At 56.5% G+C, this 24,447-nt stretch overlaps 1 long non-coding RNA gene across 3 annotated transcripts; it reads left to right on the forward strand.

Moving 5' to 3' along the window:
- Window positions 1-11,145: 11,145 nt before the first annotated feature.
- On the forward strand, window positions 11,146-21,763 carry LOC136363592 (uncharacterized). 3 transcript variants are annotated; one of them, XR_010744018.1, is made up of 4 exons: window positions 11,146-12,074; window positions 20,592-20,709; window positions 20,926-21,029; window positions 21,311-21,763. It is a non-coding gene; the product is annotated as an uncharacterized lncRNA (long non-coding RNA). The 3 variants fall into 3 exon arrangements; XR_010744019.1 differs by lacking the exon at window positions 11,146-12,074 and having other exon boundaries at window positions 20,091-20,778; XR_010744017.1 differs by lacking the exon at window positions 11,146-12,074 and having other exon boundaries at window positions 20,091-20,709.
- Window positions 21,764-24,447: the final 2,684 nt, after the last annotated feature.

The raw sequence follows: 24,447 nt of genomic DNA on the forward strand, positions 1-24,447 counted from the left end.
TCTCCCTGCGTGCTGTCCTATTTTGTGGCTGTCTAGTTGAGCTTGAAGATAAGCAGGCCCACAGATAGCGCCCTGGAATAAGGACCTCTGGTGTCCCTGCTCTCCCCTTCAACCTGTCATTCTCCAGCTGCTGCAGCTGTGTTCCTGCCTTGGTAGCCCTGCCTTAGTGGGGTAGCCTTTAAACTTGTCCTGCAAAAGCAGCCCACTGCCTCTGGAATCTCTTGGGCAGGGTCTGCATCTGGTGCTGTAGAGTGCCAGGAGGATTTCAAGTGCCTCCCATCCCTTCCATCTCTCACCCCTCTCTGTGTGCTTTGTTGCTGAAGTTCCCCTGCGTGGCCCCCCACCTGCCCCACTTCCCAGATTTCTTTTGTGGTACAACGCGAACTGCCCCCCAAGTCCCAGCACTAGGGGCTTGGAGCCCAAAGGAGGAATAGCCTGGAGGCATTTGCATCCTCGTCACTGCCACACTACTGCAAACTGGATGCCCTGGATGTCAGAGCCGCGGAGATGTGGCCGCGGTGGGTGACAGGGACGCGGCAGATGGCGCCCTGGTTCCGGTGACCGCCTGTCTGATGGGCTGCAGCGGCGGCGGGGCTGCGGATCCGGCACTGCACCTCTGCATGTCGGGCACTGCATCCTGCATCCCGCGTACTGCATCTCTGTGTCCCAGGCACTGCATCCTGTATCCACAGCACTGCATCTCTGCAGCCCTGGCATTGCATCGTTGCATCGCTCTGGCTGCAGCCTCTGTGACAGGGAGGCTTCAAGGCAGCAGGGCTGGTGACACATTGTGCTGTCACCCTGGTCAGCGGTGCAGTAGGAGCTGAGCAGGCTGTCATGCGGGCAAGGAGCTTTCCCTTCATCACTACAGCATCAGCCCCATGTGGGTTAGGAGCAGGGGTGTGCCTGCAGCTGTTCTTGCCCTGGTCTCCCTGCTGCAGGGGTCCCTCCATGCTTATTTTTCTCAGGTCAAATGAATCAGGGCAGATGAGTGGGTTTGGGCTCCAAATTCGGGGATTCTTCTCCTGTTTTTTTCCTTTAGGAAGGATACCAGAAGTGAAAGGTTTTGGTGGGAGCAGTAGAGAGCTGGGGTCGCAGTTCCTCAGCCCCTGCTGGGGCAAGGCAAGAAGGACTGGAGTCAACTGGGTACTGCCAAGCACAGTGGGGAACAAAGAGCATCAGTGGCCACAGCACACCTTCTTTCATTATTTATTGCTTACTCATCAGAAACGGCCTCTGTTTGCCTATTTGTTTATGATTTTGATGCAGAATTTGTTGATAGATCAGAAATTTTACTAAGAGCCTCGCTCTTGAAGTGCTGGTACTGCTCCATCAACCATGCTCAGCCAGTGCTCAACCAATGCTGTTTCATTCCAGCTGGGATCAGCAGTTATTCTCTCAGACCTGAATACCACTGTGGGCTGTTGTCATCCACAGCAGAGACCTTTGTCCATTTCCCCTCTCCAGCCTTTCACTTGTCACTTTGATAGCTTGTCTTCAAGCTGCCTCCAAGTTCAGGGGCACTGCCAGGGTCTCCCCACAGCCAGGTCTCCTGTCTCTGCCCATAGTGTGGGTTTGGGCTTCTGGGAAGCTCTGGCAAGGTTTCCTGAGACCCGCACAGCAGTCTGTCCCATGCAGCTCCACAGAGAGGTCCCTCAGTTCTGGAAGCTTCCCATGGGCTCAGGTCTCAGCAAAGCTGCACAGTGTGAGCCAGGGTGCCCTTCCCCTGGCTCCTTACCATGCCAGCCTGTCTGTGCAGCTCCCGGTGCTGCTGCCTCCCCTGCCTTTTACTTATGTGTTTTTACGGCTCAGAGGGAGCCGTCCTGCCCCAATTCCCCTCATGCTCCTAATTTCATAGTTCTCTCCATATATCCATATATATCCATATGGCATTTGATACAGGTTTTATGGGCATTTCCATACGTTTTACAGACACAGCCATTACAGAGCTAGGTTTCACCCGAGAAACCTCAGGGGAGCAGAGCACTGAATCGCCTTAGTCTTGGCCCCAGAACAAGGCTCTCTTCTCTCCCTTGCTGGGGCTGCCGCTATCAGAGGGCTGGGGGACGGTTTGGGGCTGGTCATGCCAGCCTTGAGAGCCAGGATGCTGCCTGCAGCCTCATCCATCCTGCTTCTTGCAGCCTCATGCTGCAAAACCCAGGGCCGTCACTTCTGCCTTTTGCTCCCTTTCCAGATGGATGTCACTGGCAAGGGACTGCTTTGAATTCAGGACCACAAGCTGTATGGCTGGGTTGCCAGCATCTAGCCTGTTTGCTTGCCTGTTGGGCTGTACCTCTGGCTGGCTGTGGGGACTGGAAGCCCCTGTGGTACAGAGAACGATGCCATCCCAGCTGTCAGGGCAGGGACACTGATGCACAAGGCTCTGAACTTCAGTTGCTGCAGTGCATGCAGAATATCTGACCTCTGATAGTGGCTTCTGGCTGGTGGAGGGGCAGAAAACAGATCCAGGTGCGTGCAGCTCTCTGCACATATTTTGGCCTGCTACAGAGGCTGCCAGCATTGCAGTAATGCCCAGCTCTGCACAGGGGCTGACTGTGTTCCCAGCACAAGGGAAGAAGCCTCAAATCTTGTTTGAAAAGAAGTTGGGTGACATGTGCCTTCATCTTCACCGTGGCCAAACCTTAGAGCAGCTTGAAGTGCAAATCAAAGGCATCACCATTGCATTACCTCTCAGTGATGGGCCGTTGAGCACCATCTGCAGGGGAAGATGGATTGGGACAAGTGCATGCAGGGTTGCATGTACTTAGCAACCTCACAACCTATTACTACTTAACAGGGGTTAACATAGCAGCATCTGGCCTCACTTCTTGTCGCCAGTTCTCCTGGCTTCGCACTGGACTGATGGGATGAGGAATTTTCCACCCTGTGTGTGAATTCCCATTTGCAGGGCAAATGCCCACTCCCACTCAGCACTGCCTCAAGGACTGCTCCTTGATGCTCAGCCATCCCAAACACGCCTGTGGCATCATCCAATCCAGCCCTGCATGTGAGCAGTGCCCTGGATCAGCTATTAATAGCAGCTCCCCTCTCCCCTTTTGAGGGCTGGTGGGAGTCCAGGGTACATCCCACTCTCTTTTCTTGAACAGATCCTGAAAGCAGGAACCATTTGTGGCTTCCCCAGCCAGCATGTCTTTCTTTGGCCTCCAGCATGTTCTATTTTCTGTGCTGTTTACTGTTCTTCTGTGGGCTGTCAGGTTTCCACGCTGGGGAAAGGCTTGTAAATGAAGGGGGGGGGGTGGGCAGTGAGTCCACACCGAGTGGCTACGGGAAGGAGTGGCAGGGATGGAGAAGCACAGACATGGCCTTTATCACAGCCTAAGGGATGTGTGGCTCATAAATCCAACCCAGGCAGATAGGGGATAAATCATCCCAGCTGGGACACTGGTGGTTACCCATGGTTAGAAATTAACTTTGTGTTGGATGGGTCCCAGGCTGTGGGATGGGAAGGGAAGGCTGCTCTGGGCTGTGTGCCTCCTGCCTGCACAGCCCTGGAGCCAGGCTGCATGTAGGCAAGGAGATGCCCACTGCCCTGGCCCAGGCAGGCAGAGCTGGTTGGCACAGTTAAAGCCAGAGAGATGAAGCCAGCAAGTTTGGGTGGATGCTGTGGATGAACCTGTGCTGTGGGTGATGATGCTCTGGCATTCACCCTGACCTGTCTGGACTTTGGCACTTTGATGTGTGTCTGTACCCACTCCACTCATCATCGTGGAGCTGCAGCACACTGCAGGACTGGTCTACATGGGAGGGGACAGGGACACAAGGTGGAAGGGAAGGTGTCGGGGTGTGCTTGCAGGGCAGGAGGTTTGTGCTCACAGCAGGACTGTCACCTTCCTCCCTGGTTGTGGCAGAAATGGAAGCCTCATCTGATATCACAGGGACATCCAGGCTGGGGCAGTCTCTGGCCTGAGTCTGTGCCTCTGAGGGTGGGAGGAGGCAGTGAAGCCCACAGACCCTGTTTCACTTTCCCTCTCCAGCTGTAGTATCCTTCTTGCCCCAGTTCCCCCTTCTCCCATCCCTAGTGTTCCCTGCTCAGCTCCATGAACAACTCCAAACTCTATTGTGTGTAGGACCAGGGGTTCCTTGACAGCTTTTAGGTATGCAGCTACAGCAACCTCTTCTTCTGCTCAGGTCAAGTGCCCACAGTTGGGATCACGTCACTCCTGGATTCTCAGTGCACCCACTGAGGAGGAAGAGGGGAAGGGGCAGGGGTGATGAGTACACCCCTCCTGCAGTGGGTCTCCAGGCATCTGGCTCCGCTCACTCCTGGCCAGCTCTCTAATAACTCCCCAGCTTTCCTTTCTAATGAGGCTCTAATTGGAAGCCGGTTGTGCTTCCCTTCCCCTCCTCTCAGAGCTCTCCAGTCCCAGTGCTGCAGGGTGATTAAGCTGAGGTTTTGGGTTTTTTTAATATGGCAGAATTATTTTGGAAGGGCCAGGATCGTTACATGACGGGCTTCTTGAAAAACCCCAGGCTTCGCCTTTCAGACGAGGCCTTTTCAAGTGGTTTTGCACAGTACACGTCTCTGGGCAGCGACCGTCTCGAACAGTTACTGTTAATTATAGATGCCTCTTTCCCGCTCACCCATTACTCAAAGGATTTTTGTGTGTTTTAACAGTGTTTTACATCAGCCTGAATAAGACTCTATTCAGTATTTCCAAGAGCTGGAACTTGGGCATCCCCTGCTGTATGTGTCGTGCTTTCCTCCCTGCATCCCTGGGGCAGGGACCAGGCAGCCAGCATGGGCACAAGCCTTCCTCCCACTGCCCAGCCAGTGCGGGCACTGCTCTGGGTGCAGGAGTTGTGCCTGTTGCATGCACACCCTCTTGACACCCTTATCCTGGCTACATATGGCCTTGGGTCTGCATGCTCAGCTCCTTGGGCCATCTCCTACATCCACTCTCCATCCTCCTTACATGCTGAGCTCCACTGCCTGCTGGTGCATCCTAGCCAGACCATGTGCTCACATCCATGTTGTCCTCTTTGCCCAAGGATTCAGAGCCACTGACAGCCTCAGGCACAATGGTCCCATCCTGGTCTCCTTGAGATGTGCAAGGTTGTCTTCTCCTTGCTGAGTTCCAGGCCAGTTCCTCCCCTTGCATTAACACAGTAGCTGGGGCTGTTCCTCAAGTCCTCTTTCATTGCCCAACTATTTACCAGCAACTAATTGCACTAATGTCCTTGACAATGCTCTTGCCAGCCATGCCATCCCATTTGCACCCTCTGCCTGCAAAAGCCATCATTTATTCCAACTTGCCTCCTGTGTTTTACCTTAAGTGTAGGCTGTGAGAAGAGCTTGCATCTTCTCCCACGACAGCTGGTTTAGCCATCCTCCTTGTGGAAACATCTTGTCCTAAGTATTTTCCCATTCCCACTGCAAACCCCAGATGCTCAGCTGGGCATGCTGGTTCCTTCGGAGAGCTCTGGTAGGTTTGAGAGCTCACTGCAGAGCAATACTATGCCTTCTCTCCAGCTACAGGCTACTGGTGTTTCTGCTCCTGAAGCATTTCCAGATGAAGAACCAAGCCCTGAGCTCTGGATCTCCCTTGAGAGATGGGAACCCCCCGACCAGAGGCTGTGCTGATCACTCCACAGAGGGGGCACAGAGCTACCTGCCCAAGTGCTGGGGCAGCTGGGCCTGGTGGTGGGTGCCCCTGCTACACAGTGAAGCTTTGGTCAGTGCAGAAGTCTAGAAGGGTTGGAAGATAAGAAGCAGCATCAGGTAGCATCAGGTCTGTTCTGCTGACCAATTTCACAAGGCCAGAGGTGACAAGAGCTTCCCCTGTGTCCTCTGTGAGCCGCTGGCTTCTCCTCCAAGAAACCACAAGTTGGAGGGAAAAAGTGGATCCTCATCCCACCATCCATCCTCCTAAAGGCTGAGTGAGGACTGGGGATGGTGAGGGGGCAGCTGGGGGCACAGTGGCATTGTTCAGGGAGAGCTCCGTTTAGGGAAGGGGGGGATGCGCCTTGTTAGGGCACTTCTGCAGCCCTTGCCTCCTCCACCTCAGCGTACAGGGCACTGTGGTCAGGCCCATTTATAAAGCTGGTAAATACATTGGCAGAGTTTGTGTCCCCTCCAAAGGTCAATATTTGTGCAGAGTTTAATTTTAACTTAACAAGCAGTTGTTTGCAGAGGCTGCCCTGTTTGTGTGAGTGTGTGTGTGTATGTATGCTCCCCCACTGATCGATGCCTGTGGGGAGGAGTGTGAGTGGCTCGGGTGTGTGCACTGACTCACTGGGGTGCACAGGGGGTCGGTGACACTTCCCTCTCCTGGAGATGCTCCGGATGCAGGGGCAGCACTATGCGGTCCAGAAGATAAGGTCCAGGGTCTGTGGCCGAGTCTATAAATGCAACCCACAAACCTCTCCAGGAGGTGACAGCGGGAAACATGTGCCCCGTGAGGCTCCAAACAGCAGCCAGTGGGGACAGTGGCTTTCCCAGCCTGTTCTGACTGGTGCCCTGGGCTTGCTACAGGCAGCCCTGCAGCTGCACAGCCCCTAGCCTTGCCCCTTCTGAACCCGTGTGGCTTTTGTGGCTCTCATCCATGCTCTGGCAATGTGAGTCTCCCAGCTGAGCACATTGTTCAGGCTGGTTCCAGGGCTCTTGCAGTATCACTGCCCATGAGGTTTTATACCTCCTGTCCACTCTCCCACCCCACCAGGTAAGGCAAACCCGCATCCCACGTGCACCTGCAACACCTCACCGAGGCTGGTGGCTCCTCTTCGAGAGGTCTAGAGCTGAGGTGCCCGTGTGCTGGCAGGGAAGAGGGGAGAGGTTCTGGCCTGGTCTGTGCCCAGGCACTAAGGCTTCTGTTTCTTCTACTCCCAAATCTCCTCTAGCCGAAACCCCAGGCTGTGCTTTACCCAGGGACAGGTACCCTTTCTGGGCTTGGGGGCAGGCTGTACCACTCATTCACTCCATAGCATCTCACACCTTGGAATAAAGGCTGGGATCTGTCAGGTGCCTGCAGTACATCCTGGCATCCTGGGGCAGCACAGGTCAACAAGTTGGATCCAATACCTCCCCCCAGCCCATCTTGCCCACAGTACAGAATGTGTTGTCTGTGGTAAAATGGGAGAATAACAGTGGGAACAGCTCTGTGTCACAGGAGTTTTTCCAGCAGCCAAGAGGCAGGAAAGGGGGGTGCAGCTGGGGAAAGACAGAGAGGACAGAGCCCACCATCCCCGCAGTGCAGCTGCTGAGGCTCCGTGTTTTGCAGCCTGCCTTGTGGGCGCTGAGGTTTGGTTTCCTTCTCTCTACTCTTTTCCTCTTCCTCGCCAGGCCCCGGGGCTGCTGACTGACCTCAAAGGGAAAAGCAGGCTCCGAGGGACAGCAGCAGGGATGGGCAGGGGTAAACACGGGACTGGGGCCGGCCAGGCAGTGGGTGATGGAGTTGAAATCATGCCGTGACGTCAGCCCTGTGGCTTTGGGGACAGCCGTGGTTAGGCTACTCAAGGAGGGGCGGCTGTTTTTCTGCAGCTCCGCCGCTTGCTCCTGGTGCCCGTCTAACTTATAAACTTTAATGGCCAGTTTAAAAGGTTCCTGCCATGGGCACCTTGTTGCCAGATTTAGGTTTTTAATTTGGAAACTTTCCCCTCTGTGGTCAGAGGAGGAAGGACTTGGGTCCGCTCAGGGCCAGTCATCAGGACACACGGGTGCCAAAGAGACAGTCCAAAAGGACCGTGCTGTCGTCACTGCTGTCGGGACAGGGTTGGCCACGCATGGGGCAGACAGGCTGGAGGAGCCCCCTGGTCCCCTCCTGCTGCCCACATATTGGTGGAATAAATTTAGCTCCTCCTCCACCACTGCCTGGGGGAGCTCTGTCAGCTGCCACCTGCTCCTGACCAGCACAGTCCTACCCCTCAGCCCCAGGGCTCACCGCTGTTTGGGCAGCATTCTCATCCTGCGGCCCTTGGGAGACACTAGGGCCCACAAACCTCAGCTTGCAGGGGTGAGCATTGGGCTACAGCCACGTTTGCCCCCGCAGGTGCCAGCAGAGCTGGGGCTAGACAGAGCTGGGGTTAGGTACAGATGGGATTGTGCACAGAGTACTGCCTGGATGTACTGCTTGGCAGGAGGAGAGGATGCAGGGCCAGCACTATGGGCGACACTGGGGGCATGGCACTCCTGCTCTTTCTCCTCTTCCTCACATCCCACCTTCCCTGAAGCTCTTCAGCAGCACCTGCGAGCTGTGGGTGGGCAGAATCACGTTTCTCTGCTGCAAACTCTGCTCTCCTCTGCATTTAAAGACTCAAGAAACCCTTGCAATGCCCAGGAATTGTTGGGTGCTGGGACACAGGGTGTGACCTAACCCTTTGCATTCAACAAGGAAACTTGCCTATAAGCTTGATGGGAGCCTCCCCACAGTCTTTCCACTCAGCCCTGGGAAGAGCAGGGACATCTTACCCACCCCAGCTGCAGCCACCTGGGGTCACCAACAGTGACCATGGCTTGGCTGGGCCTCTCCTTGTCACCAGACTGGTGTGGCAGGGCATGTCCATACATTCGTGCTGTACAGACTGGTTGTGTTGATGTGTCCATGCTGTGATAGGCTGGATCAGAGCCCACCCTGGAGCATCTTAGCTACCAAGAGGGTCCAGAATTTTGCTGGGGAGCTGAATGGCAGACAAGATGCCTGACTTGGCAATAGTCTGCACTCCAGGGGTTGAGTTTCCCCAGAGGTCGAGCTTCCCCAGGGTGGGCACCCAGAGCACTATAAATAGCACATGAACCCAGAGGAGCAGAGGAGTGGCCCTGGTTTACCAGCTCTTTCATACCATGGCTTTCAAGTGGTTCCCCTGCCTCTTCCCCATGAGCCAGTGGCATATCTGCACCCAGCTGGCTGCCTCCAGTGCTGTGTCATGTGCTCTGCAGCCACTGGAGCTGGTGCCACGTGCCAGCCCTGGAGCAGCCCTGCCTTTGCCAGCCCTGTAATTGATTCCTGCTCTCCTGCACGGGTGGAGGCAGTGGGCTGTGGGCACCAGCTGCAGGAGCCAGCATGGGCAGAGTGAGGAGCTGCCCAGAGCACCCCTTGGCTCTGATGTCCAATTGAAGAGCTGCCTTTTGAGCTTCCAGGTGTCTGAAGAGGTTCTCTTCAAACTGCCAACCTCAGTTCCTGGAGGCAGGGCATTTGAGGGAACCCTGTTCTCCCACTGTGGGGCTACTAGAGGAGCTGGGGTTGTTGAGAGGCAAAGAAAGAGCTCTTTGATATTTGAGATGATGGCAGCTGATGGCAGTGCAGGGTGGTCTATAGAGGTCCCTTGTTATTCCCCTGAGCCTGCAGAAAGACCTGACCATGGTGATGGCAGGGGTTCAAGTTGAGGAGGATTTTGTAGCCTGGCACCATATAGGAGACAATATATTTGAGCATGTTATAATGAATAAGGTTGAAGATAGACCAGTTTTTAGACTGGAGGTTGATGGTGTTCCAGGAGAGAGGGACTGCAAACAGATGAGGTTTTAGATGAGCACAGGGCAGCTGGAATCAGACGTCCTCGGTATCTTGTTTTCCAGTGCTGCTGCTGACAGACAGTGCTGAATGGAAGAAAATAACTAAAAAAATAGGGATGACAATGGTGATGTTTTTAAAAAACACTGTATTTAGCCAAAGGGCATGGTTTTGCTGTCCGGAGATGGCAAAGGGTGGGTGAACCCTCCTGAGCAAGGCAAGCATGAATGGAGAGAGTGATGTGATGAGTGGGCTGGGGGCTGGAAAAAGAAGCGGTTGCCAGAGTTGAGGAGGTCTTTGCTCAAGGGTGAGTGGTGAAGCTCGGAGCATCTCTCCCAGAACCAGAACGGGCTGGGATCCCCCCCCTTGATAGTGAGGATCAACTTGGGCTGCAGTGGCTGAACCTGGCAGGACAGAGATGGAAGAGGCTGCGGCAACAAGGGGAAATCTGCTCGCCCGGGTGGAGTGGCACAGCATGGGGCAGGGTTGAGGCCCTGGCTCCCAGCTCCCCTAGCCCTCTGTACCCCCCCCCCAGGTAGCAGCACAGGGACCCTGTCCCTCTCTCCAAGGGCTGAAAGGGTGACGGTGCCCTGACAGAGTGTTTTATTTGCAGCAGGTGCCTGAAATCCAACCGTGGTGGTGCAGTAATCCCTCCCCTCACCTGGGGATGAACCCAGCTTGAGAGACATGGCTGTGCAGGGTCAGGCCCTGCCGGTGTTGGGATTGCCCCTGCCATAACCAGAGCGTCTCCCTGGCAGCCTGATGGGCTAGTCCTGCCGCGGGAGACAGGCGCGTAATGCCTGATTTCACAGCACTGGCATGCTCTGTCTGCTTGAGGCAATGATCTCTCCTGTCCAACTCCAGCCCTTGGCCAGACCCCAACCTGCAGCTCTGTCAGCTGGGATTAGGTACAAGATTTGGGCTAAAACATCTTTGCTCTTGGCTGGAGCAATGACAGAGAGCGGAAAGGTCAGCCTGTCATCTCTGGAGATGGAGCTCCTGCCCTGCCACCAATCCATATGTGGCATTCCCCAGAACTGCCTTCAGCCCCTACAGCCAGCACTGGGGTTTTGCGAGCCCCACACAAAAGAGGAGGAGGAAGGCAGTGATTTCCCCATCTCTCTGGTGCTGAGGATTACCATGAGAGGTGCATAAGTCCCTGAGCACCTAGAACAAATGAAGGGAATACTTGGAGAGAGGAACAGGAGTGGTCCATGCAGAAAGAGTCACCCATTTGCTGTGTGTTCCCAGAGTGCTCTTCGCTGTATCCAGCTTGTTCCAGCAAAGCCATGTCTGAGAGGAGGAGCTGTGGAGCAGCACCCCCTGCCCTTGATGCCTCCAAGAATAGGACTGGGGTGGTTTGGCAGCAGATAAGCAGTGATGCTCTGTGGGATGGCTGGCAGCCTAGTGCAGGTAGTGCTAGGGGAGGCAGAGCAGGATCTGTGGCACTGGCAAAATCCAGCCTTGGACTTAGAGGAGCATTCTATCTGTGTCTCACTATTGCATAGCACTGAGCCCAAGCTGAGGCTTCTTATCACCTCATGGCGAGGTGCACAGCCCTAAGCAGCCCTCCATGTCCCTGCAATCTTGCCCTCTCCCAAAGTGCTGCTTCCTGCTTGTCTTGCTGGACCCTGGCTTTGTTGGCTGAGCTCGCTTAGCTTTGACAAAGTTTATAGCACTGGAATGCAGAAGGGCTGCTGGCCTTCCTCCAGCCTAAACATCTCCACCCCACAGTGCGACAGGCGCTGATAAGGGTGAGTGCCACAGCAGGCAGGTATCTCGTGCCCAGCCTGCGACCTTACAGCCACACGACCTTGAAGGTTGTCATTTATCTCACGCGTGTGCCTGTGCGCGCACGCGAGCTGTCTCCCATCCCCACGAAATGTTCTCCGCATCCCTGGGTTTCTCTCCAGGCCAAACCCACATGCACGTTGCCCGAAACCGACTCCGAACAGACTCCTTTGATGAGCAGGGCTTAAATATATATTTGGCATTCCAGTGGCAGCGTGCCGACCGTGGCCAAGGGTGTGAAAGTGTTTGCTTGACAAACTCCGGGGGCTCTCGCCTCTCTGCTGGCTCTGGGGATTTGCAGGAGAGAAATATCAAGGAATTTTTCACCTCTCTGTTTTGTTTTGTGTTTTTATTTTGTTTTCCTTCTGCGAGTGCATTTTTAGCTCTGGTGAAAAGTGCCTGATTGACAGTCATAGAGACTGAGTCCCCTCTCTTTGCTGACACAGGGACAGCGGAGCAAACATCACAACCTGGGCCCAGATGGGAGAGGGAACAGCCCTGAGAGCCTTGCATTGAATGTGGGGGCTGCTGTCTCCTCTCCACTCTCCTGGTCCCCTCCAGGAGTCCACTGCAGTCAATGGACCGATTTGGGTACCAGCAGGATGAAGATGCCCTGCATCCTGGAAGTCCCAGGCTGTGGTCTTCTCGAAGCTGGCTCTTTTGCAAAGACCCTCCCTCTGCTGAGGGCAGTGGGTTCCAGTCACCACTCAGCTGGCCTCAGAGAGCCCCAGTACCACATTGTAGAGACAGCCATGCCTATTGCTCCACCAAGGATTTCCCAGCCAGTGTCCCCACGTGCCGTGGCACCAGCTTGGGGTATGTGCTGGTCTCCAGGCACCTTTGGGGTTGCAGAGGGTCTTTTCACTTTGTGTCTGTGAGTGGGGAGATGGAGCAAGTAGAGCAGAAGAGTGTCTCCATGGGCAAGTTGCAGCCTCCTAAACTGGTGCATAGAAGGTTCTTGGGGCATGAAGTCAAAACCCTGAGCTTCACTTGCCACTCAGCCTCTTCTGGGCTGCAGCCTGTGATGGGGCAGGAAGGGCACCTCACCAAATTCCATGTGATACAGGATCCATGGAGGAGCTGGGATGTGCAGAGCAGACTGATGTACAGAGCTGGAACCCTGGGCTTGGTCGTGAGCCCAGAGATGTCTCCTGCATGGGGAGGAGGAGCAGGAAGGAAAATTTTCCTCATCAGTCCAGCTACTGCATCCCACACCTATGGAAAATGTGGAGGGAAGCCCTGGGCAGTGGATTTGGTTTCAGGGCCCATGTCTGCAATGCCTGCCAGAACAGACTGAGAACCTGGCTGGCTCTTGGGGAGGGGGCTGAGGGGGCTGATCTGTGTGTTCCCAGCTGTCCCCACTGTAATCCTTCATGAAAGAGAACCCTCTGCCCTGCTGCATCCCCATTGTCAGGTCACAGTAGTGCCTGACCCTAAATCACCTGCCACTCCCAGCCTGATGGATTACCATGGAAATAGGGGTGCTGTGCCCCAGACCAGCAGAGGGAAGGGGTCTGGGGTCTGTGGGGCAGAGATCCAGACTCTGGAGTCTGCAGAGCAGGGATTAGGATGTTGGTAGTCTGTGGGGAGAGGTTTGGTGCCCAGGGACTGCGGGGCAGAGGTTGGTACCATTTGGCAGAGGGATTGAGCTGCTGTGAATTACAGCTGCAGAAAAGGGGATATGGAGAGATTGTGGAGAAGGGTTGGGGATCCTGGGGGGCCATGAGGCTGGGGGCAAGCTATGTTCCCGGGGCAACAGCAGGCTTGGCTTGGGCTTCTCGAGGTTTCCTTCCTGGCCCACTGAAGAATTGCTGGCTTGTCTGAAGGATCATTGACCTGTGGATTTCCTGGGCAGCAAGTCTCTTTCATGTGGCCGCTTGCAAACTCTCATGACATCACCATGGGCTGCTCCTCTTGGAGACAAACCCAGTGCTTTTTAGGGTTTTGCCTTCCCCCCCCCGCCCCAGCCTGTGTGTTTTGGCCAGGGGGGACCCGGCAAATCACGTCCAAGAGCAGCCACTCTGGCAGAGAGATGTTGCACAGGGCTGGGGGGCAGGGAGAGGGCAGTGTGTCCCCCCCGTATTGAATAAACATGGGCTGGCCAGGGATGGAGGGGGCTTTTCCAGCCTGGACCACACCCCGGGGGGCTATTTTTTGCCATGAATGAAAGGGCTGTGTGCTCACAGGGCAGGCTGGCCTCCTGCCGCCGCTGCTGAGCATGGAGAGCTCTCTTGACACTCAATCCTGGTGCCTGGCTGGGGACCAACATCTGCACTGAGCACAGCTGGGCATTGCCCGTGGGACACCTGGGTACCTGGAACAGCTGGGCACTGCCTGGGGGGACACCTGGGCACCTGGCACAGCTGGGCACTGCCCATGGGACACCTGGGCCCCTGGTACCAACTGGGCACAGCCTGGGGTGACACCAGCAGGCTGCCATGCCTGGGAAACATGGTCTGTCACAGAGCAGGGGGAGGTGATAGTGACTCAGTGGCTGTGCCAGCAGCAGTGCCAGGGTTGCTGGGGCATGTTGGACCCAACCCTGCTGGGGCCATGTGCCTGGGGACCTGCCTAAGGCAGCTCAGCAGTAAGCCCTGCTGCCCCCCTGCCCCACACAGAAATGCTTCCTGATGCAGTTTCGGGTGACAATGGGGCAGCATCCCCAGGGGCTGCCCCTAAGGCTGCACCCTTGCTTGGGAGGAACTACAAAGCCACAAGGGTGGAGCTGCTCAACCTTGGTCCTAAACACACCCAGATTCCCCCCAAAAGCCCCTAATCCCACCTGGCTCAGCACCAGCTTCCTCTCTGGGCCCTGTTAGCTCAGCTAAGCCCTTGTATGCCAGGTTTAGGAATATACTGGGTGCAGTAGTTCTGTGGTTGTCCCCGTCATCCCCAGATTTTGTTTCTCAAGGAGTATGAGGATTGCTTTGCCAGTTCCCAGCCCTGACCCACACTCCTGCTGCCTCTGCCAGCCTCAGTGCCCCACAGGTCCCAGCGGACCCATGAGTGCTTGTGCCCATGAATGAGTGGCCTGTCCTCGCTGGGTGGAGCCAAGGTGCTGGATCCCACCCTTTGCTGTTCCTTATCGCCACACAGCATCCTTGTGATTCACCAGGTGTGGCTCCCTTTCCATCACCCCACTTTGCAGGAAGTTTCCTGGCCAGCCCCCCATGTACTCTGTGCAATAATAACAAGCTGGGATGAGCTGGCTGGCCTTCCTGAGCAACCGTACAATAACAGACCAGTGCAATATGTCCAGCTTTCCTGAGCAGACAATAATAAACCCACATGAGCTGGCACACTTTGTGGAGGAACCCCACAATAATAAGCCTGGATGATGAATCCATATTCACCGAGTCAGCCTAAAATAACAAGGCAGTGTGAGCCACCCAGCTTCCTCACAGATAAGCGGGGTCCCTGAGCTGTCACTTTGGGAGAGGAGGCATATTGGCCACCAGGTCTCCATGTGTTCTGCTCTTGGCCCTGGAGAAGGCAGCCTGTGTCAGTGATGGGTCAGGTTGGTGGAGGTGAAGGCTGTAGGTATTATCAGCCTGTGACTCTGCTTTCCTGGAAGCAAGTCCTCACTAGTCCTGGCATGCTTGGACCTGCTACACTTCAGGGCATTCTCCTTGTCAATGTCCCTTGCCAAACTGGCACCCAGTGCCGGCTTCCCCAAAGGCTCTCCTGCTGTTACCTCATGGGCTGCTGGACAGGGGGACAAATGCCCATGGTCAAGCTGGAGCTGGGAGTGCCACCAGCAGCAGCCACCAGACCCTGTGCAGCAAGGCCCAGCATCTCCCAGCATTGCCCAGGTAGGGAGGCAATGCCGGGCAATGCCCTTTTTCAGACAGTTTGTTGGCACTTGGGCAGGGAGAGAGAGCTTGGATGCCCGTGGGTTTGCTTGGCAGCCTGGCAGGAGGGCTTCTTTCCAAATGGGATGGGGTAGGGACTGTCTACCGGGGCTGGAACCACTCACCCTCCACCAGGGTCTCTGCCAAGCTCCAGGCTGGTCCTCACATGACTGGGGAGGAGATGCTGCGACCTCCTGTCCTACCTCTGCTCTGCCGCTGACCCTCCTTTTCCCGGGGATTTATCCCTGCGCGTTGGATGCAGGAGTGAGTGGGCAGGGCAGATATAGAACCCTCCAGCATCCCTGCCTGGGGAAAACCAGCATCCACCCCGGCGTGGCGGCGGCACAATGCAGAGCCCCCGCTGCCACCACGCCCCTCCGCTCAGTGTCTGCGAGAAAGGCTGTAACCCAAGCCACAAAAACAGCACAAGGAGAAAAGAAAAGGGTATTGAGCGGCGGGGCTGCTGCGGTCGCCGGCCAGCATAGACTGCTGGTTGTTAAGCGAGTGCCTCGCTTGCAAAGGCTGCCTTGATGAAGTGTGAGACAGCACTTACGGAGGGACGCGGGCAGGCATTCTCGCTCCATCTTCCGCTCACAGTGCCGCTCTTTATGTGCCTGACATTTGCTCGCTGGAAAGGCCCCTGAAGTCAGGGGGAAAGGAAAACATTGCCGGCAGCAGGGCCAGAACGATGCTGGGAGGAGTGCTGTGCCATGCCGGGCTGGGCCGGGCTGGGCCGAGCTGGGATGCTCCTCTGTCCCAGCCTCACCAGCCACTCTTCCCCGGGGTGACCCCTTCACCTCTCAGCAGCTCTCCGGCTGCCTTCCCCTGCCGGCACCGCCACTTCCTGCCAGGTGTGCTCAGCCTGGCTGCCTGCCTGTGGAGCCCTGGCCATTCTGCCCGTGCCTGCTCCAAGGGCGGGCTGGCAGCACTGCCAGCTCTCCTAGCTGCCGCTGCTGCTGCTGCTGCTGCCGCGTGTTCCCTGGGAGTGCATGAGAAGGGGAATGGAGACCGTGACGTTGCAAGCTCAGAGCTGGTCCTTTAGCCAGCTGCTTCTGGGGTCTGCAGTGTTCCAGGGACTGCTGCAGGCTGGGGGTGGGGGGGTGGGGGGTTTAAAGTAGATCTGAGGGCTGGAGGAGCTGGGAAAGGGCATCCGTGGTCAGTGTAGGGCACCTCATGGTGCATAGAGGTGGCTCTGTCCCCAGGGAGAAAGTCATTGCCCCACAAGGGAGCTGGGGCAGGAGACTGGGCTGATGCAGCCTGCTTCATGCCAGGGAATAAACACTCCCTTTCCCTGCCTTTGATACCAGCTGGAAGGGGACAGTTCAACCCTCTCCATGTATTCTTTTGCAGACAGATCCTTTGCTGCTGGCAGAGGATGGGTGAGCATCTATCTGAATCCCAGAGGGAGTCTCTCCCTAGCCTGACTGACATTGGCATGGCTGGGCAGAGATGCCCAGCAGAGATCCAGCAAGTCATGCCAGCCCCATTCCCAGGACCATGCACAAAGCTTGTGGCAGGGTAGAGTGCCAAGGGCAGCCTGGCCATGAGGCACAGGAATGCACCAGCCATGGAGCCCTTCTCCTCCCACCACTGACTGCCACAGCAGCACCAGATTTCATCCATACCAGTGTGGCAGTGGCTGTGCCCAGTGCAGAGAGCCAGTCTGCCATTCCTGGCCTGTCACTCCACCACGCTGCTTCCATGGAGCCCGCTGGCGGGGGCAGCTTGGGGAAGCCATCCTCCCCCTTGGCACACACCCCTTGGCTCCAGCCCTGGCAGGAATTATTAAGTGTGCCCCTGTGGAGCATGTGCTGAGGCTGGCCACGGGAATGTGGGCAGATCTGACATACAAGCCACAGCAGCCAGGCTGTAATTTCCAAACAGGCCCCATTCGCTCTGTTTTCCAGTTAAAAATATATTAAAAAATAGGAATGTGGAATTTGTAGTGAAGAATGTTGGTAACCGCTTCGAACGTCTGGTGTGATAATGAAAGGGTCAGTCCCCAGCTTTGAGCATGACCGATTTAGACTCTGATGCTTGGCAGTGGTGTGGGGGCCCAGCACTCCATCCAGCCTGCCTAAAAACCCATCCTAGGCCAGGGAAAGGTGATGCTTCTGTGCTGGTGGCATGGTGCTGTGCTGGGTGATGTGCACCTTCTGCTCATACTGTCAAGAGGACATCCAAATTGCTGTCCCTTTTGTCCCCTTGAGAAGGGACTCCAGGCAGGGGGTGTGTAAGTGCAGAATGCCTTGGAGCATGCCCACCATTGAGCCTGCTGCATCTCTGCACTGGGGTCCAGCCCCGTAGCAGAGCCCTCTGGGCTGGGGGTCACTGAGCGAGGCTGCAGCCCAGCTCCCTCTGAGCTGCCCCTCCACACTGCAGGGCCGTCAGTGAGCACAACTTGCTCTCATTGTGAGGTCGGGCACCTGCCCCCCTTTGCTGGGCATCTCCCCCTGCCCCAGTCACAGTTCAGGGTGTGCTGTGGAGTCTCCCGTGCCGCTACCGCAGCCTTGAGTCCCTCCTGATACTGGGGCATCCCACTTGGCCTTGTGGCCAGGTAGTCATAACAGGCCAGACAAGCCATGCCAGCTCCCGAGGCATCCCTCCCTGGTGCCTGGCGAGTCGTGCGGGGCAGCCCGGCCAGCACTCCCCCAGCTGCCAGCTCTCTGCTAGAGCGGCTCCCCGGGCCTCAGACATCATGTTTATCCTGGAGATGGGTAATCAGGGAAAAACAAGTCACCAGAGGCCAGGGCTGATGTTGCAGTGGGGGCAAGTTGTCTGCAGCAGGGTTCAGCTTTGGAATGGAGCAGTGGGGCAAGGAGGAAGGGGAAAATCAGCTGTAGCCAGGGCTTGTCCCCCATCCAGCCCTTTAGGGGACACTTCGTCGTCCCTCTCAGCCTTCGGGGCCATCAGGTGGCCGGTGACTGGCACAGCACGCTCTGCTCCCTGCTGAGTCATAGCTCTGCAGGGAAACGCTTCCAGCTCTGGTTATAACCCATTTCCCTCCGGGGCTGTGAAGCGCAGCCTCCCAGTCCCGCCGCGGGCCAGCTCCGGCCACCCCGTGGCCCTGAGCCCGCGGGCTCCAGCCGCCGGGAAGGGCAGCGGCAGGAAGTGGCCGCTGACTCCCAAATTCCACCCTGGGCTTGCTGGAGCTGAGCCCTTCCCGCAGGCGTAGGCAGCAGGTGCCCTGCACCTGCAGACCCCTGTGCCACCCCAGATGCCCAATCCCCCCCGGTGGCACTGGGCACTCTTCTCCCAGTGCCTCCCCGAGGTGCCACCTCAGTGGGCGTGTGTGATCTGCTCTTGGGAACACTGGGTGCCTGCAAGGATTATTTGCCTTACCCCATGGGCACCATGGGGACACTCTGCTGGCTCTGGGCAGCTGGGGCTGAGCACTGAGTGAGCAGCTGCCCTGCCCAGATCCTTGCTTGAATGCTGTGAATCGGTGCAGCCTGAGCAGTCCTGGGGCTCGGGGCACATCCCGGGTGCAATCCTGGCTGTGTTGGAGCGGAGGGGATTGGGCAGCACTGCAATGGGATTCATAGCCTGCCCCATTGCCCTGGCACTCCCTAGAGACACGTTGGTGGCAGGAAGAACGGTGAGCACCATAGAAGTGGCACCCAGAGCTGGCTGGCTCTGCAGGGGACTCTCCTACCCTCCTGGGGCGCTGACCCACGCAGTGCTATCTAGTACACTTTGCTCACTTCATTGCCATTCCTGACTTTCCTGGGAACTGCTGTTTGCTTTTCTCTGAATTATGACTCCAGCTTTTGCCTTTGATCTGGGCTGTGTCGGCCACCCGTGACCAGGCCCTCTTCTGCCTTTGAAGTGCAGTCACCTTCCCAGCCTTGGATGCTGCTTTTGCAGCCTTGGGTGCAACACTGGCTCTGTGGGGTGAGACACGCAGGGCAAGAGCATCCTTGGGGTGCCTGAGGTCTTCAGCATCCCTCCTCCTCTCAAGGACCTTGTGATGAGCCAGCACAGCTAATGGCTCTGAGGCTGGGCAATGAGGCGTTGAGAGGTGTGCTTGCCCAGTACCAAGCAATCCCAAGGATGCTGGCAGGATGCTGGTGGGATGATGGCAGCAGAGCATCATCCCCTCCAATGGCAGTGGGCAAGGGCAGAGGAGGTGACCTGTATAGCTGCTAGCCAAAAAGCAGATGCCAGTGCATTTCCTACACCCAAAGGGCCTTTCATGCCTGTGACTCCAGCAGAAGAGATGAGACCTGCATGGAAATTGTCTGTCTGGGCACCAGCCAACCCTGGCAGCAATCCTGGCATCAGCCCTATCCTGCCACCCTGTCTGGCAGGCTGCAGTGAGGAGGGCTCAGCCTACCTATTCTGCCACTGGGAAGCTGGGCTCAGGCTTTGGACTCTGGCCTTGAGTGGGTCTGAGCGTCCCCATCCCCTCCCCACTTTCCTGGCCCAGAGAGGATCCTACCTTATCTGTTACACTTTGTTCTCCTGCTGTCTGGGTGTGGAGCAGGGCAGAGATTAGTGTGTGTTCAGACCTTTGACACACACACACACACAGAGCCACACAAGCAGCCATGCGTGCATCCCCAGCCGTGCTCATCTGCACACTGCTGCACACACAGTCCCTATGCACGTCATCATGCTCACACTCACCTGCACTTGTAGGCCCATGCTGTGCCCCACAGCCCCCCGCAGCACCCCCTCCAGGGCACATATGCCTTTCCCCGTCGCCGTGCATGTTTGTTCGGGCACTGTGAGCTATGTTATGTTCCCAGTGGAGTGTGGCGCTTCCCCAGCCTGCCAAGATCTCTCATGTGCATCAGCGTGGCCCAGCAGGAAAGGTGGCATCCCACTGACAAGAGGTGCAGGCAGGAGGAGAGGGGCTTCCTGTGTCAAGTCTGAAGGGAATAAAAGTGAGTTCAGGGAGGCAGGAGCTGTTTTGGCAGACTGGGAGCAAACCTGGGCATCCCTTGTCTCACTGTCACATCATTTTCACTTTCTGTGGGGCCACCAGAGATGCCTTGTGCTGGAGGCTGTGCTGGCAGGCATAAGCTACCTGTTCCCACCTGTTATTAGGTCACGTCCCTGCCCGAAGCTCACTGTCCATATCGGCAAGCTGCAGCCCACGCTGCTCCAAGCAGGGAAGCCACAGCCTTTCCAGAGCGATCTTATCTCTGGCATTTCATGAACGACCCAAAAGCTTCTGCAGTCTGCCTCTCAGTGGGAAGGCAACCCACTATCCAGAGCAGGTGTACGGGGGTGTGCATGTGTGTGTCTCTGTGTGTGTGCTTGTGTGTGCATGTACACAGCTGGGAGCAGCCACATCCCACCCAGTGCCAGAGCTGCCTGTTCCCATAAACTCTGCTGCAGTCCTGGGGTGAAACAGATGTAGCCTGATGGGCAGAGGGGGGCACAGCCCCTTCTCTGCCCCACAGCAGCCCCACGGCAGGGTGACCTGGCAAATGATTTCCTGGCAGGGTGATGGTGCCTCTACTTTTTCCCACAGACCTTGCCCCGGATCTGCAGTGCAGGAGAAGGGCAGGCATTTGCCTCTGCTCTGCAGCAGCTCTACACTGCAGTGACACAGCAGGAGGCCAAGCAGGCTCGGAAACGGTGTTGCTCTGGTGAGGAGCTCCTTGTCTGTGGCATGGGGAGCATGTGATGCAGCTGTCCTCTCAACTGCCCAGCCCCAGGTGCAGCTCACCCCATGCAACAGTCTCCCCCTTTGTTTACCCCCCATGGGCTGGGCTCCCGATCCAGGCACAATTCCTAGAGTGGGTTTGGGTAATGCCCCATAGTTCCTTATCTCAATCCCAAATTGCATCTTCTTCTGGTACTAGAGGATGACGTGGATACAGCATCTACTGCAGAAACTACAGAGCATCCCCATCCACCTGCTCCATCCCAGGAGGACGAAACAACATCTTCCAGTGAGAGAACCTCGGTGAGTGCAGCTCTAGAAAATCTCTGTACTAGGATGGGGCCCACATCTCCTTTCCCTCCTCTCAACCAAGCACTGTGCCCATCCAGGGTGGGCTAAGAGTCTCAGCTTTTTTCCTAGCCCATTCTACCCCATGCATCCTGACTGGGGAGTGTGTGATTGCACATGGTATATATTTTGCACTCCCACAACACAGATGACAGCAATGTCACTGCTTGCACACTTGCATACATCCTGCATGACTCCTCAAGGTGGAACTGACTCTGCTTCCTCTTTGTTTCCAGCCAGCCTCCTCCCCATCTCAGAAGCCCCGGCTGCTTGCAGCCAAGGCCAAGCCAAAGAAGGCAAAAGGGCTCTTCAGCTGAGAGATTGCTGCCAACCTGCCAAGGTCTCTGCTTCTCCCAGCAGCCGAGAGAGAGAGTGCAGAGCACCCATGCATCATCTGCCTCTTCTCTGCATCTCCTGGTGGACCCTGCCCAGACCATGGTCCCCTCTCAAGATGTCTCCAGCTGGGGAGATGGAGCTCCTTTCTTCAACAGTGTTTCAGGAAACAGCTTTTTTAACTCTTCCCTGGTCCAGAGGTTTGTCCAGGCTTCCTCTCGTGGCACAGCCAGTGCTGGACCAGGAAGAAGTGGGAGAGATTCTGCCAGTGGGTGTGGGACAGCTGGGGCTCTGGCAGAGTTGTGGGGTTTGGCTGCTCTTCAGTGGGTTTTCAATAAAGGGCTGTATCTGGCTGAGATTCCCTCTCCTGCTCTGTCCCACCAAGCCTGTAGTGTCTAGGAAGGGATGTAACCTCTGTTGCTGCTGGGTTCCCCTCAGACCAGTCCTGATGTCCCAGGGGCTTGCAGTGACTCTGGACAGTGAGGTCACAGCAGCTCATTGCTGAGGCACAGCACACAGCTCTCAGCCATGCTGTGCCTCACCCTGAGCAGCAGTATGTGTTATGGGGTATGCCCAAGGATGGCACAAGAGGGTGCCCAGATCGTGGGGTCACAGCATGCTAAAAGGGCTGGAGACCGAGTTCTTGTCCCATTCCAGGATGCACACTGTGTGCTGGTGCCTGCAGAATCAGGCTGGCAAAAGCCCTGGATGGGCTGTGGGATACCCTACATTTGCAGGCACCTCCACCACAGTTATGGGGTGATATGGGGTTGATCCATGCTTTGGCCTGCAAGGAGCAGGAGACAACCAACACTCAATGCTGCCAGGCCTGGGGGCAGCGCTGGAGCAGGTTACACATGCTCCCTGGACACAAAACACCACTTCTATCCCTTCATACTCCATCCATCCATCCATCCCTCCATCCATCCATCCATCCATCCATCCATCCATCCATCCATCCATCCATCCATCCACTCCTGCTCTCCTCTTCCAGCCCCTGGGTCCGCATGCTTCCTTCAGGACTGGGACCCCATTCTTGTGCCCTAGCCAGGTCCTAAAACAGCAGGCAGAGAGTCAGGCAGCAGGCAGGCTGCAGCCAGTGGTGCTGCTCTCCTGGGACAGGGACCCATGCCCCCAGCTGCCCTGGTCCCTGGGGCTGGGCCAGCTGCAGTCATGTTGCCTGTTCTCCTGGGCAGCAAGGGGGAAACAAAAACATCCGGAGCAGTCCCTGTGTCTGTGAAAGGGGAATGAAAGGGCCTTTGCTGGGCCACAGCCGACCAGTCCCAGGGTGAGTGCAACCAGTAGCTTTTTATATTTCCTTTCTGAGGGAGCAGCATGCAGGGCAGGGTGGGTGGTGAGAAGGGAAAGCCATCGGATAAGGAGCTTGTGCTGACTGTTGTAGCTTACGTATCCTGCATTTTCCCGTCTGTAAACATCTTATCTTGGCAGCTTTGAGTCTGCCTGCTAGGCACTTGCCCCCAGGGAGGGTCCTGCTACTAGCTGAGGGGTAGGGCCGGGGCAGCAGGACCTTAGCACTTTAAGGTTTCCTGTATCTTCTGTCACCAGGTTGTCCCTGGTGCAACCTCTGCTCCATCCGTATGGACTCCATCTCAGGTGCAGGAGCTGCTCTGTGGCAAGCCTGGTCCCTCAGCTCTGTGCTGGCTCTGGGAGTTGTGCTGATGCCCTGTGCCTGCCAGCACATTCAGGAGGAGTGCTTGTCACCCCAGTGATGGCATCTGGCTTGTCTATCCCCTTTGGGTCTGAGGAAACATCACAGGGAGAGGCAGGGCTGAAACAATCCCAACCTGGCTGTGCCAGTGGCTGGTAGACTTTACAGGGGAGGAGTGGGTGGTGCAAACCAGCACCTGCATCCCTGGACCATTCCTGTGAATTACTCTGTTTCTGCTTCTCTCTGGGGTACTCAGCCCAGGGGAGCCAGTCCCAGGGATGCTGCAGAGATGTTGCTCATGAGCCCTGCTCTGCTGTTAAGTCTCTGTGGAGTGTCCAGCAGCCCTAAAGACCGGCTGCAGGGACAGATTCTGCTCCATTCAACCCCTCTCCCAAGGCAATGGGAGGTGGGGATGCAGAAGCATGGATGGGGGTTAAATAAAAGCAGGAGAGTGAAGACCATAGGAAAAAGAGCTTTCCCAATGTCCCCCAAGGAACCGCAGGGACCCTGGCCCTCAGGACTCTAGCATGGGGCTACTGGTTCCTCCCTGGCCCAGGTTGTTGCCAGCTCTGGGGAATGTCACTACATATTGTCCCATCCTGTCCTGCTGGGGTCTCCTTCACTGTCCCCACCCCCTCCTCCCTGGAGCCAGCTGGATTTGAGCTCCCGACACACATTAAAGGCCACAAGTTCGGCCTCGGCCTCCATAAATTTGATTCCATAAATATTAGTTTTCGCAGGGTTTAATGAAGCCGTTATGCTGGGCACGGCCCAGCACCCCGACCCGTGCCCTTAATAAGGGCTCTGTGGCCTCGATTAAAGGGACCTTTCAATCGCTGTCAAGTATTTTTAGAAAAGGAAAAGAAAAAAAAAAAAAAAAGAGAGAGAGAGAGAGGGGGGGAGAGAGAGAGAGAGAGAGAGAAGAAGACGACCAAGGCAGCGAATAGGGAAAGGAAAATCCCAAACCCGTCCAGTGCAAAAATAGAGAAATAGCACCACCTAGACTGCCTGGCTCGGCTCCGCCGCCCGTTCACCCTGCGCAGCGCCCAGCTCCGGGCAGCCCTGGGAGCCCAGCGAGGGGTGTGCGGCATGCTGCTCGGGGCAGGGACAGTGGGATGCGGTGGTGGGGAGAGCTGAAGGGCAGAGGAAAGAGGCACTGGTGCCCTATCAGGATGGAGGATGGAGGCAGGAACAGTGCATCCTGGCGTCCAGGCTAGAAGTCCCGGCGGTGCCTGAGAGTGATCGAGTGTTGAGGGAAATGCCATGTGATACAGGCACAGACGTTGCATCTCTCACACCTCCACTGTAGCAACAGTTGCCCGAGCAGGAGTCCCCCTCCCCGGGCAAATTTTCCCCCTCAAACACTGGTTA

This window comes from Sylvia atricapilla, chromosome 7 (assembly GCF_009819655.1).
Source record: "Sylvia atricapilla isolate bSylAtr1 chromosome 7, bSylAtr1.pri, whole genome shotgun sequence".
Taxonomy (NCBI): domain Eukaryota; kingdom Metazoa; phylum Chordata; class Aves; order Passeriformes; family Sylviidae; genus Sylvia; species Sylvia atricapilla.